The sequence below is a fragment of the Cupressus sempervirens genome, chromosome 7 (assembly GCF_028749045.1).
Source record: "Cupressus sempervirens isolate cs-2001-9-10 chromosome 7, ASM2874904v1, whole genome shotgun sequence".
NCBI lineage: Eukaryota > Viridiplantae > Streptophyta > Pinopsida > Cupressales > Cupressaceae > Cupressus > Cupressus sempervirens.
The window spans coordinates 742,178,541-742,193,817 of NC_143124.1; the positions used below are offsets into that span (position 1 = coordinate 742,178,541).

Sequence of the window (15,277 nt, forward strand, 5' to 3'; positions counted from 1 at the left end):
TTAAGCTCCATTCTAGAGATAATATTTAAAAGCTTATTCAATCTAGGTATCTAGGTGTTCTATTTGGATCCCTTAAGATTAAGATCCATTTTGGAGATAATCTTTAAAAGTTTATTCATCTTATATATCTAGGTGTTATATCTGGATCCCTTAAGTTTAAGCTCTATTCTAGAGATAATCTTTAAAAGCTTATCAATTGGTCTCATTGTCATTAATTTCAAAACCAATCTCATTTCTTGATCTTCACATCATGCTTTCTAATTTTCTTTGAATCGAACATGTTGCTTGCACATTCATTCAAAGAGGGGCAAAATGTAATATCCCAAAATTGGCTCATTGCCATGTTAACCAATTCTAGTCTATTTGATCAATTATTCCTAAGTCCTATTTTACTAGGCAATTCTAATTCTGATAATCGCTACTTGACCTAGGTGTCAAAAGCAAAAAATCCTAATCTGCATTAATCATATTATTTATTTAATTCCTAAATATTGACTCAAATTAGCTACATAAAACTATTAATTTAATTTAATTTAGTTATAAGTGTTCTACTTTAATTAAATTAAAATTACCTCTTTAGCCAATATATAAATGAATTAAATACATTTAATTAAATAAGATATCTCCTCTTTTTAATTATTGAATTTAATTATTCATTTAGTTAAAGTTATCCATTTATGAGGTCATATTCTATTTTATTAAATTAAATATTCTCAAAAGGGTGATCAGTTAACTCCTTTTATCACTCAAAAAAGAACCAACTAACTCCTTTTATCACTCAAAAAGGAACCAGCTAACTTCTTTTATCACTCAAATGCAACCAGTTAACTCCCTTTTCATGAGGAAGTTTCCTTTATGACTGGCTCTCCTCTTCAATCTTGACCATCCATTCTAATTAATCTCCACCATCAATCACCTCTTGGATTCTATAAAAGAAGCTCTGCATTCCTCATTATGGAGGATGAATTTTTGAATTTGCATCAAAATTATGCTGAAATTCTTACTCACTTTACTCACATTTGCATAGCTTTTATTTCTTTCATTTTAATATCATTTAGATTTTAAATATGCATCCATTTAGCATACTATGCTTCTTCATTTCTTAAATTAACAATTTCATCTCTCATCTAGATTAATTGCACTTTCATTTAGTTGCATAAATCCTTCATTCTAGAGGTTTGGTTGCCCATTTCTCATTCAGAGAAAAAAGGCATAATCCTTCTAGTTAGAAGGCAACATGTCGCTCTATTAGACTTTTTGAATAAACAATACAATATTTATTTTGGGATGATCTCATAGATAATGACCATGTTGAACTACATGTGAGGATCAAAGGCCCCCAATTTTGCATATGCAAGGAGAAAGGATGCTAAGGCATTAAGTTTGGTTGAGGCATCAATGACATAGATAGTCTTTCCCAAGATTGCAGTGATAACTTATGCAAAGGAAGCATGGGATATTCTTGAGACAAACTTCAAGGGGATTGATAAGGTTAGAGTAGTAAAGCTATAGATGGTTAGAAGAGATTTTGAGAACCTTTAGATGAGGGACAATGAACCTATTGTAGAGTTTAGCTCACGAATCTCCACTTTGATAAACTAGCTTAAGTCAAATGGAGAAGAATATGATGATTAGAGAATAGTAGAGAAGATATTGAGGATTTTACCTCAAAAATATGACAATCTTGTCATGACCATAGAGGAAGCAAAGGACCTCACCACATTGACCATGGATGAGTTAATGGGAACTCTTCAAACCCATGAGCACCAGATAAATAGATTAGTAACAACTTCCTAAGAGTAGTCTTTTAAGACTCAAGACAATTCAAGAGGTAGGGGGAGAGGAAGAAATGGCTCTGGTAGAGGCTCAAGAAGTAGAGGTCATTGAAGGAATGATCAAAGGAATTCTAGTGCAAAAAGCTCAGGAAGAACAAGCAACCAAGAGGGAGCAAGCACCTCTCAATATAACTCTAGAGGAGGTAAGAACAATTACAACTCCAACAAGAGCAATGTTGAATGCTACTACTCTCATAAGCATGGGCATTATGCAAGTGAATGCTAGAAGAAATAGGGTGATCAATCAAAGCAGAATGCTAATATGGATGATGTGAACATGGGAAATGCAATCAATTCCACAGCCTTCATCATGTGTAACATTGGTGAAGAAGGAATCCTTGAGGTATGGTACCTAGATAGTGGTTGTAGCAACCACATGAGTGGTAATGAATGTTTATTCTCTTTCATTGATAAGACTTTTAATTCTGAAATTAAGATGGGAAATAATGGAACCATTGCCATAGTGGGCAAAGGATCTATCATGGTTCATACCAAGCAAGGTGAGAAGAAGGAAATATAGAATATGTATTTTGCCCCTAGTATGAATCACAATTTGATGAGTGTTGGACAACTCATTCGAAATGGATATAGGGTGTTGATGGAAAATGACAAGTGTGTCATTTATGAGAAGGATGGGAGTAATAAATTACTTGCAGCAGTTCAAATGATAATGAATTGAATGTTCTCATTGAAGATAGAGACATGTTTCTCTTCTCAAGTCAGTGCTGCACCTCCCAAGCATGCATGCATAGTAGTACAATAGCAATAAGCTCTTAGGAGCATAATTGAAGACCCCTCCAAACTTTGGCATCTCAGGTATGGATATCTTGGCTTTGCTATTTTAAATTTGTTGTCCAAGAAAAGAATGGTAGATGGTTTTCCAAGCATTGTAAATTTATATGACAAGTGTGAGGCTTGGATATTGGGTAAGCAACATAGGCTTCCCTTTATTTCTGGAAATTCTAAAAGGGCTAGAGCACCATTAGAATTGGTGCATTCTAATTTGGTAGGCCCTATGCAAACTACTTCTATTGGGTGAGTATTTATTTTATCACATTCATAAATAATTTTAGTCATAGGACATGGGTGTATTTTTTGAAGAACAAATCTAAAGAATTTGATAAATTTGTTGAATTTAAAGCCCTAGTTGAAAAAGAATGTGGACACTATGTAAAGATCCTTAGATCAGATAGAGGAAGGGAGTATACCTCTAATATGTTTGTAAATTTTTGTAGAAAAAAATGGCATAAGAAAAGAGCTGATAGCTAGTTATACTCTGTAGCAAAATGGAGTGGCTGAGAGGAAAAATAGGACCATTGTTGAAATGGCAAGAACCATGATGAAATCAAAAGGGATCTCAACTAAATATTGGGGAGAAGCTGTAGCAATAGAAGTATATTTGATCAATAGGTGACCTAAAAAATTAGTTCATGACAAGATACCTCTTGAGGCTTGGTCAAGGAACAGATGGACAGTTGAACACTTAAGAGTGTTTGAATGTGTAGCATATGTAAATGTGCCTAAGAAACGGAAAAAGTTAGATGAAAAATGTGTGAAGTGCATCTTCATAGGTTATAGCTTGGAATTAAAGGCCTATATGCTATATGATCCAATCTCCAAGAAGTTCATTATTTCAAGAGATGTGTAGTTTCTTGAAAATCAGTCATGGAATGGCTTGATAGATGAATCCTCAAGCACTTCAAGTAAAGTGCCTAATATTAAAGAGGAAGAAGATGAGATTAGTGACCAACAAGATGATGGAGCAGAAAACATGGATTGAAAACAAAGGAAAAAAGGAAAGCAACCCTTAACATGCCGAGCAACAACTGCAAGGACATCAAGATAGCCCCAAGCTAGTATGCAAAATAGTAGTAGCAATAATACTGAAAATTCAGGTCCCACTCTCACCTCCCTATTGCCAAAATAGACTAAGAGTCTAAGGGAGATATACCAGGATGAAAGGTATGAGGAAGATTATGATGAGAGTGTAAATTTTGTAATATTTTCTCATAGTGATCCAATATATTTTGAGGAAGCTATGAATGAAGAGAAATGGTGTAATGCCATGGATGAGGAAATAGATGCTATTGAAAAGAATGAGACATGGGAGTTAACTACTTTGCCTCCCAAGAAAAAAGTAATTGGAGTGAAATGGGTATAAAAGACCAAGTGCAAAGCTGAAGGAAAAATAGATAGACATAAGGAATGTTTAGTGGTCAAGGGGTACAAGCAACAATATGGTAGAGATTATGATGAGACATATGCCTTGGTTGCAAGAATGGAAACCATTTGTGCTATCATAGCAATTGCAACCCAACACAAATGGAAGGTATATCAAATGGATGTGAAGTCTGCCTTCTTGAATGGTGTATTGAAAGAAAAGGTTTATGTGGAATAGCCACCTAGTTATGAAGTTGTAGGTGAAGAAAACAAGTTGTATAGATTGAAGAGAGCACTATATGGGCTCAAGAAAGATCCATGGGCATGGTACAATAGGATTGACTCATATTTGATGAGCAATGGTTTTAGAAAAAGTGATGGGGAGCCCACACTTTACATCAAGATGGAAAATGGTAATGTGTTGATTGTTATCTTGTATGTAAATGACTTAGTCTTCGTTGGAAATGATAATTTCCTAATTGGTGACTTCAAAGAGGCAATGCAAAATGAATTTGAAATGAAAAACCTAGGTCTCTTGAAGTACTTTCTAGGCATAAAAGTAAAACAAATGCATGATGGCATCTTCATCTCTCAAGAAAAATATGCAAGGCAGATCTTGGAGAGATTCAAAATGTAGAACAATAAGGTAACCCCAAAACCAACAATAGTAGGTCTGAAGTTGAGCAAGGAATATTGTAGCAAAAGTTAATCCAACACTATACAAAAGTATGGTTGGAAGCTTGATTTATTTGACTACAACTCGGCCAGACATAATGCATGCAATAAGTTTGATTTCTAGATTTATGGAAACACCAAAGGATTCCCATTAGCAAGCAAGAAAGAGGATCCTAAGGTATGTGAATGGTACCAAGGGATTTGGTAATTTATATACTATAGTAAATGATTTCAAGTTGTTTGGTTACATAGATAGTGATTGGGATGAACGTCTAGATAATAGGAAGAGCACTTTTGGATACATGTTTCATATGGGATCAGACACAATTTCATGGGCATCCAAGAAGCAACCTATTGTTGCTCAATCTACAGTAGAGGTTGAATACATAGCAGTAAATGCAACACTATGTCAAGCTATTTGGTTAAGAAGGATCTTGATAGATTTGAATGAAAGGCAAGAGGATGGAACCAAAATTTATTGTGACAACATCTCCTCAGTTGCACTGTCCAAGAATCCAATCTTCCATGGGAGAAGCAAGCACATAGAGATAAAATATCACTTCATCAGAGAGTTGGTGGAGAATGGAGATATCAAAATGGAATTTTGCAAGTTAGAAAAGTAGTTAGTAGAAATTTTTATTAATCCCTTAAGCATTGGAACTTTTGTGCACCTAAGAGAGAGAATCGGTGTAATTGATTTGGATCAGGAGTGATCCTTGTTTGGTTTGGCTCGAGACAAAGGGTGAGTGTTGAAATATTTAATGTTGTAGGTTGGTTGCCCCTAGAGCCAAATGCCCACCTACCACCCTAATGGCCTCCAGAATAGTTAGAAATATTAATGCATGGTAGGTAAGTTCAAAATTGAAAAATGAGAGGGAAAACATTTTTAAGAGAGACAAAAAGGAATGCTTCAGATTCATTCAAAGAGATTAGAGAGTTGCAGAAGAGCAGAGCTGAGAAGGAAGTTAATTAGTAGATTAAGTCAAAGGTTAGAAGACAAAAGGAAGTTTGTTCTTGTGTCTCCAGTTGCATGTGTTTCCTCTTATCATTCTGTAAGTTCATTATTTTTTTGGATTTTTCCTATGAAGTAGTGATTACTCCAGGCATTATTGTATGCAACCATTAGAGTTGCAAGTTTAAAGTTTTAGGTTTTATTAGTTTGAAGATTTTAGGGTTTTCTAGTTGAAGCCAAATGCTCCCAGATTTTGTAATAGTTTTATCATATTTGAATAGAAAGCAAGAAACCAAGTAGGCATACTAAAATCTATTGTTCTTCTTCTATTCTTCATTGCGTAATATTTTGCATTTGATAAGTTTATATTTGAGAGCTTCATACTTTTTCTCTCTAATTAATATAGATTGTAAGTTTGGTTTATAGCCCACTCGGTTTGGTCTTTACCAAGTCCTTTATGTTTGCTTTCATCAAGTTCTCTCTATAGTTATTACCGTGTCACTCAGCATCCTCTTTTGTTGAGTACCACTTTGTAGTGGCTATCGAGCTCACTTGGCATATACTTATGCTGAGTTTCCCTTTGTGTGTCGAGTTCACTTAGTTTCCTCTTGTGCTAAGCTTACTTGGTACCCTCCTATCACTCGATATCCATTGGTACTGAGCAAGCTGTCACTCAGCATTAGTTGTTGCCGAGTGAAATTTTTTAGGGTTGTGATTTGTTTTTCACACAAATGAATACAAAGGATAAGAAAATATTACAAATCCCAATCCCACTTGAAAACATACTTAAGAATAGTATTAAATTACCTTTTCCTAGGAAACCTATCCCACCCAACACTAGTACATTCATGTCCTCTAAAAATTTCACTATAACAATTGCCATTTTGTAGACCTTCTTCTCTCCAAACAAAAAAAAACTTTTGAAAATTGTTTATGACCAATCACGGGTGATCTACAGAAAAGGGAAGATTTATGCTTAACCACATAAGCCTATATAGACACATATAGATTTATGTCTACCTCTAGAAAAATGGTCTCCACACAACAAAGTTGGTGGACTATAACATCGCGGTCATCAAATAGACAACTACTTTTGAACTAAATGTATTCACACTAGTAATGTTATATAAATAGGGTGTTACTTTGTGTTTTGTTAACAAAACTCAAAATAAAAACATTGTGAAACATAGACTCATTAATATTTTTAACTAACAATTAGAAGTTTCATCGATAGGTTCAATAGAAAAAACCTAATTCATGACATACATGCCTAAAGTTTTAATTATGAAAACTTTTTGAAACCATGACTACTAGAAATCTTAAAGTAGTGCAAGTACAAATGAAGATGATGATACAAAGCTCCAAAGCAATGCGAGTACAAATTTCAATTAACATAACTTGCAACATGTAGAACTTCATAGCAAGGTGAGTATAATTGTTGATAGTCATCTTCATCTGTGCTAGTTATTCTGTGGTCATCTAATATTTTGATTACTAATTTTTGTAGAACAAAAGAAAATAGCTTTTGTTGTTCTCTATATAAAATGAGATGGTTTGTAGTTTGAGAAATACAAAATGGACAAATTATTTTCTTAAGTTCATTATATATTCATATAGTTATGGAGACTAATTATAAAGATTAAAAATCTGATTTATTATCAAAATCTATTATGCCTAGATGTGTACACATGTTAAAACATTATAAATAAAAGTTCCTTAATAAATGTATATCATTTATTAATAATCATCCTCTTTAATTCTTATTAGTGAGTTTTTTTTAGTGTAACTTTTGAGATATTTGTGCATCAGTATTGACAATTTTTAGATAACGATTAGGACTTTTATATTCGAGCATTGAAAATTATTGAGGTAGTTATAGTGTATGTTTATTGGGGCATCTTTAAGTATGTATCATTTGAAATGATCACTTCGTTTTACCTTTGTACACATAAAAAATCACATTGTATGTCATTACTAACCCAATGTTGAACAATAGTTATACGTAGTTAAGTTTATATGCAAGTCTAACCAAGAAAAAAGAGTCAAAATCTAATGTATTGTTTAGGATTTGTGGATGTGTTAGTCAAGCTATAATAGCTATGAGGATGCCTCACCTAGATATCAAGGTAAGTAATGTAAATATTGGAAGGGCAAGGTCAATAGTGATGTAGGAACATCATGACTTCTGAAGATTTTGGTTTTCTTTTATTCTTCTTTACATTTTTTCGACTTCATGTCCTTGATAATAAAAAAGTTCCTATCAACAAAGAAAACTTATTAGTAGTTGTTAGTTATAGAAAGTAAGTAAGCTAGTTATTGATGGGTTTAGCCATTTAGTTCATAAGAAAGGACAAGTGAATATCTTTAAAGAAAGGAAAAAAAAGTGAAGGTTCAATGAACAAAATCAATCAAATGAAAATGGAAATAAATAGAGATACATAAGGAGAAAAAATGTGAATTTTAGGCATGTATGAAGTTACAAATTAGTCAAAGGAAATTCTGTTAGAAAGTTCTATAAGGATAGTTGAGTTGATCCTTGTAGCACTGCCTACCATTGTAACTATCATTAGAGTTTTTAGATTTCATGTAGAAGACATAAAGGAGGTGTTGTAATGCAGTGATATTATGTTGAAAAAAAGGATACAAAAAATAATAATAAGGAAAATATTAAGTCTTGGGATATAGTGGTTACTAAATTGAAGTTCAAGCTCCCTCTGAGTGATTGTTAGACCAATCTTTAATTCAAGAGGTTAAACTTAAAACAATAAGATATGTTGGTTAAAAAGTATGCTAGAATATTCTTTTAGTTTATTATTATATTTATTATTATTATGAGGAAGACATGAAGAAAGTGACAAGGTACTTGAATGGGTCAAAGTATAGTTTTATATATGAGATTCAAGATTTGCAACCCCTATAAATCTTTAGGATTCTTATCAAATGGTCAATGGGGAAGAGAAGAAATTATTGGGAATAAAAAAAAAGAAGAAGAAAAGAAAAGAAAATGATATATAGGAATTGGACAATAGGACAGAAGGGGATATAAATATTGTTGAGAACGAGGGCTAGTATTTATGGTGGTGAAACTAATAATTAAAGAGAATTCTATAAAAATAAAGGAGGAAGATCTTATAGGTGGAAGTATTGTATAATAATCTTGACCTATGAGCAAAGACTATTTTTTATTTATTTCAAAAATCCCATCAAAGGCTAGAAAGTTGGCAGATTGAGTATACCTCAAGAATTTCAAGGAATCTTTCTTAAGTGGGGATTCTCATCCTAATGAGTGTTGTTATAATCATTTGTCAAAACTTCAAATTTTTTAAATTCTATATTCATCTCTCTATTAGCATTCTAAAAAGACCAAGAGTTTCCATTGCTAAAAGATTTAGTTTATCATGTAGAGTGTGTTTGAAGAGAGGAGTATTGTGAGGATTAACACAGAAGTTGTTGAGAAAAAATAGATCTTCGAAAAAGCCTACATAATAGTTGGCCCTCCTATTAGATAACTAAGACATGTGAGGGTGGGGGAGGAGGGGGGGGGTAGGGTAGATTAGTTATATCCATCTATCCTTCAATCCTTTAAAACAATTTAGTACTAATTTAAACTTCATAAACTTTCAAAATAATAACTCGATACCCACATTCAACTTATCAAATTAAACTTATACCAACTATAATTCAAACTATTATATCAATGTTACTTATAATGAGTATTAGAATAATAACTTAGATTATATTTAATTGCAACAATGAAATAATATAATGAAACTAAAATTTACAACACATAAACATTCACATATTTGACACAAATATTTAATGAGGAGACCCTATAAAGGGAAAACCCACCTAGGAATTGGAAACCCAAAAAATTCACTCTTTTGAAGTGAGCTCTACTAGGAGTCAACCTTGGTAAAGGTTGACATGCATATTTTAGTGTGACTTGGTTAGAGGATTTTAACCAAAGATTATCTAGACCTTATCACTCCTTATCACTACTAAAGAGTGGTCTACTCTAAAGAACTTACAAACATCACTAATTGATGTTACCATATATGATTTCAAAGGCTTGTTAGATCATTTTGGGTAAGATATTTGATCTACTATAATGGTAAGAAAGTAATAGTCAAATGATGTACTAGGTTTCTCACTACCTTTCTTGTTTAGATCTAATTTTTTCTTGGTTTCTTCCTTCTCATCTTTATCTGGATGATTCACACACTTTGACTATCACTCTGTACTTCCTCTACTTAATATTTTCACTTCTATTCTGCCTGATTCACCTTTTTATTCTTCCTTCTTCAATTTAACAATAATTATTGTACATCAGTAGTAATATCAGTGAACAATCAGTAACAAAAAATATTCTTGATCATCTCCTTAAATAAACAACTTATGCCTTCTAGATCCTTTTAAATTTTTTTCTTAATCATGATCGTAGATCCTAGTTTTACTAAATTTGGTCACTCAAAAATAGAACTTCCTTGAAGTTTGTGCTCATATTTATCTTTCTAAATCTCCTTCAATAAATCTTCATTAAATTTATCTAGACATAGATCTAGAAATTAACTTTGAATTTATCCTTTGATATTCTTGAACATTCTTAATTTGAATCAAAATTCAGCCTTAGATTAACATTTTGTTTGTTCCTCACTGGGTGAACATTGCAACATTAATCAAAAAATACATCACTCAGTTAATACTAAAATTGTTTGGTTAACACTTAACTTTAACTTTTATATTCTAGGCAATCAATGACAATTGAAATCAAGTAATGAATATGATATCTCTTCTTTCACCTAGTTTGTTAGTATAACTTGTGAAGCTCGATAAATACATGAACTTCAATGCAACATTAAATGATTTCAAAACAATCAATCAAACGTTATACTATCATAGTCCAACTCATTCAAGTACCCATTAAATACCAACACTTATCAACTTGTTTATCATCATATTTTCTACAAATCATCTTCATTGATCAAACAACTAAGGCTTGACATCAATGAAAACGTAACGATAGATATAACTCTTTAATATACAATAACATCATTATCAGTTTGGGGCTAACAATCTCCCCCTTTGATATTGATGGAAACACATAAGTATAAGATTTTATATTACAAATGTATGCATTGACAACAATACAACTTTTCAGTTGTTTGACTTTATTCTTCGAGTCTCTACAATAATTTCACTCAGTTGGTATCTTTAACAGCTTCATCTTCATAATTTCTTCCCCTTTGAGTATACTTCTCTTTTCAAAAACATCATTCTTCTTTCAAAAATAATCTTCATTTGTCTATGAATTTTATATTCAATGATTCTCCCAATCAGTTCAGTCACTTCTCTCCTTTCATCCCCTCATTAACTTTTTCATCTTTTCTGATTCTCTCCCTTTTTAGTTCTTCTATCCTTTCCAATGTGAAACTTATAAAATCTTGTAGTGATGCCTTATAAATTGCCTATACCATTTACATCAATTTCATTACAATCACTTGCACATCTTTGAGAAATAGATCCCAGAGAGTGAACTCTTTTATCAACTCCGAAAATATTTATAAATGATCATTCATGAATTGATGCAACATAGATCTTTTCTTAATGAACCTTGGATAGGGGAAGGAGGCCCCTAAACTTCCTATTAGATACTGGAAAGCATCCTTAGATAATGGATTAGTAAATATGTCTACAATTCATTCCTTGGATTTCACGTATTCAAGCCTCGCTTGCTTCTCTTGTACTTTCTCTCTTAAATAGTGATACTTGATAGATATATGCTTGGTTCTTACATGGATCACCAGATTCTTTGATATTCTAATTTCACTGGAATTATCACAATAAATAGTAATAGAGTCATTAAATTATTCTTGTATTTCTTTGAACTATTGCTTAATCCAAATAATAGTAAAACAATTAATTGCATCAAAAACATACTCAACTTTAACAATGGATTGTGATATGCAACTCTATTTCTTACTTAGACATGTAATTAGTATTTCTACTAAGAAGAAAGATTCACCATTTGTACACTTTATGTCATCCACATTACTAGCCCAATCAACATCAGTGTAGACTTTAAGTATAAAGTAGCCATCTTGTTTGTACCATAATCCAAAATATTCAATTCCTTTTAGATATATACGTATCCTTTTAGAAATGCTCATATGTGTTTCCTTAGGGTTAGAAAAAAACCTTGTAACTATTTTAACTCCATGAGCAATATCAGGTCTCTACTATGGACAACATACTATAGCTTTGGACAATCATTGAACTATATTGTGTTTCATTTACCACAATAGTAGAGTTCTCCTTAGATAATTTGCATACTATTACCATATGTGTATTGAGTAGAATTGACTCATCCATCCCAAATATTTTTAAAATTTCCTTAACATACTTGGACTAAATCACATATATACCATCTTTTGTTTGAAGAACTTGTAAGCCGATGAAAAATTTGATCTCACCAAACATAGATATCTTAAATAACTTTTAGAAAATGATTTCCATAGCAAATCATTCCCACTAAATATATTATCATCCACAAACATTTTGGCAATCAACACCACATTTTTAGTTTCACTTTTCAAATGTAGATTAGTATTTTCACTTGTTCTAACAAATCCAATCTTAGTCAAATATAAATTTAACCTTTCATACCATGCTCTCAATTCTTGTTCCAATCCATACACTACTTTGTTCAATTTCCAAACAAGGCACCTCTAACCTAGTCCAAAAAATTATTTAGGTTATTCTATGTACACTGCCTCTTCAAGTATTCTAGTTGGAAATGCTTAATATCTATTTGATATACCTTGGATTTCCTATAAGTGGCATTTAAGCTAAATTTTTTTGGACTCCTTCCAATCTTGCAACTAGGGAAAAAATCTCACCTTAATCATATCCTTCTTCTTAGGAATAACCTTTGCAAACTAATCTATCCCTTTTCTTCATAACTTCACCATTTTCACTTAGTTTATTTCTAAAAATTCACTTTGTTCCAATGACATTCTTATCAGTTGGTCTTGGTACTATTGTCACATGTCATATTTTTCTATCTGATCAATCTCTTCATTCATAGCATTAACCCAACTTTTATTGTTGAGTGCATCTTTCACAGTTCTTGGTTCAATTTCATTAATTATACTTGTATTTTCCTTGAGTTTAATTATTGTCATGACCTCAACATTTTTATCTCAAATAATTTATTCCAATGAATAATTACTTCTCACATCCTTTTCTAGAACATTTTCAGTTCAATGATTTCCAATATTTCTTCACTTTGTCAGGGCTCAACATCTTGCTTGGGTTTTCCCATCTGTGATTTGGGTATTATAGGTTGATACTTGGTTTCTCTCTACTATTTCTCTAGCATTACACCTAAAGAATCTTCATAGAAATTTAAAAATTTGATGTAAAAATTTGGTTCCTTTTTTCTTTCCTCATTGTTCTTGTCTACGAACACATCAACTCTTACATTTTGACTTTCAGTCATTATGTTAGTATCCTTGTTCAAACATTTATAGGATTTTCTCTTAGAAGAATAAACAAGGAAATTACCTTCATCACCTTTTGAATAAAAATTTTCATTCCTCACATCTTTATGAATGTAACATCTACTACCAAATATCTTAAAATAACTCACATTAGGTGTATGAACATAATAGAGTTCATAAGGTGTCTTGTTTGTTCCTTTCAACAATTGAACTTGGTTGAGAGTGTAAACTATAGTGTTACTGACTTCTCTCCAAAACACTTAAGAAATTCATTTTACAATCATCAATATTTTTACATAGTCAAAAATTAATTTATTCCTTTGTTCAACAATCCCATTTTGATGTGGTATCCTTGGTATTGACAACTATCTCATAATACCAGTCTTAGGGCAAAATTTAGTAAATTCAACGAACATAAACTTGCCACCTCTATTAGATCTCAAATATTTCAATTGTGTACTATTCTCTTTTTCAACTCTAGCTTTATGCCATTTGAACATATCAAAATCATGTAGCTTCAACTTCACGAACATGAATTTCATCTTCCTATAATAATCATCAACAAATATCATAAAATATATGTCACCATAATAGATTTTCACTCTTATTGTTCCACACAAGTCAATATGCACTAATTCCATAATGTCATTAGAAGTATGTATCTTACTTGAAAACCTTGACTTTGTCATCTTACTGAGTTGACATTGTTTGCACATAGCATTCTGATGTTTATGCAAATTTTGTAAGCCTCTAACTCTTCTCTTTCTACTAACCTTTACCATATTCTCAAAATTGACATGACATAGCCTTTTGTGCTATAACTACACATCTTTAACTTTTGTAAAAAAAATGCATAAATGTTATGATCATGATCAAATAGATTCTCTTTAGTTTTCTCACTAGTGCCAATAAGATTACCATCATCATCATAGATCTTGACCTTCATATTTTGAAACTCTAGCTTGTGACCCATATTATTGAACTGATAAATACTCAAAATATTACATTTTATTCCTTGCACCCAATATGCATCATTACATATGATTTTGTCATTCAACATCAATGAACCTCTACCTTTCACTAGACATGGAACATGATTTTTTAAACATACTAAGATTTCCTATCATATGATGTGAACATCCACTATCCATGATCCATTTATCATTCTTACTAATATCGAAAATAAGAGATTTAGCACCCTGACACCTTTTTTCATTAGAGTCTTCTTTCATAGAAACATACACCACAATTTCCACTCCATCTCTATTATCTTGAGTATCTGACTCAGTGTACTCTTCCTTAGCAATATAGCATGATTTCTTCCCAAGTTGTCCTTGTAATCTTTGATCTTTCTATACTTACAATCCTTCTTATCATTTCTATCATTCTTGCACTTGTTAGGACATCTAGTAGAAAAAGGACATACTTTATTGCACTTAAAACATATCAAAGATAATTTACCTTTACCTCTTGGTATTCTTCTTGTAAGAAATGATTCAATGTCAACCATATCGTCTTCTGATTCTAACTCACTTTCTTCTTTGTTTCTCTTTTCTTTGTTTGAACTACCAATGGCTTGTTAAGTCTTGAAAGAATTCCCAAGTGTAGGTATACTATTATCAAAATTACTCAATTCAAATGCAGTCAAACGATCAACTAAACCATCAAGAGTAAGGACATTACTAGTCATAGCTTTGGCTTCTTAAATTGCACAAAATTTAATAGCATAGATAGGTAGAAGATTTTTTAGAGCCTTACTTACAACTTGAATATTACTAATAAATTGTCTAGTAGCTTTGATTGCAATTTCAACTTCCTTGATACAATTTACAAACCACACAACATTCACACCTTCCTTTATTCTCATGTCATCGTATTTGCCTCTTTGACTTTCTACTCTTTCTCTTAGTACATTCTCATATCTTCCATGTACAAATGCCAACTTGTCCCACATTTCTTTAGCATTAGTAAAGTTCTTGATATCATCAAACTCAACATTATTCAAGGAAAATTTAATATCAATCATTAGACTATTATTCGCTTTCTTCTCTTCCATCTCTTCCATTGTCATAGGAGGGGTAGGAGAAACATATGTATTTTCTATCCAATTTTAAAGTATTTCCTCCAATTCCATATACAAGTAGCCTCATTATATT

General features: G+C 31.9%; 1 pseudogene; it reads right to left on the minus strand.

Moving 5' to 3' along the window:
* Positions 1-15,075, minus strand: part of LOC149549401 (putative fatty acyl-CoA reductase 4) — a 44,209-nt pseudogene extending 29,134 nt beyond the window's left edge.
* Positions 15,076-15,277: the final 202 nt, after the last annotated feature.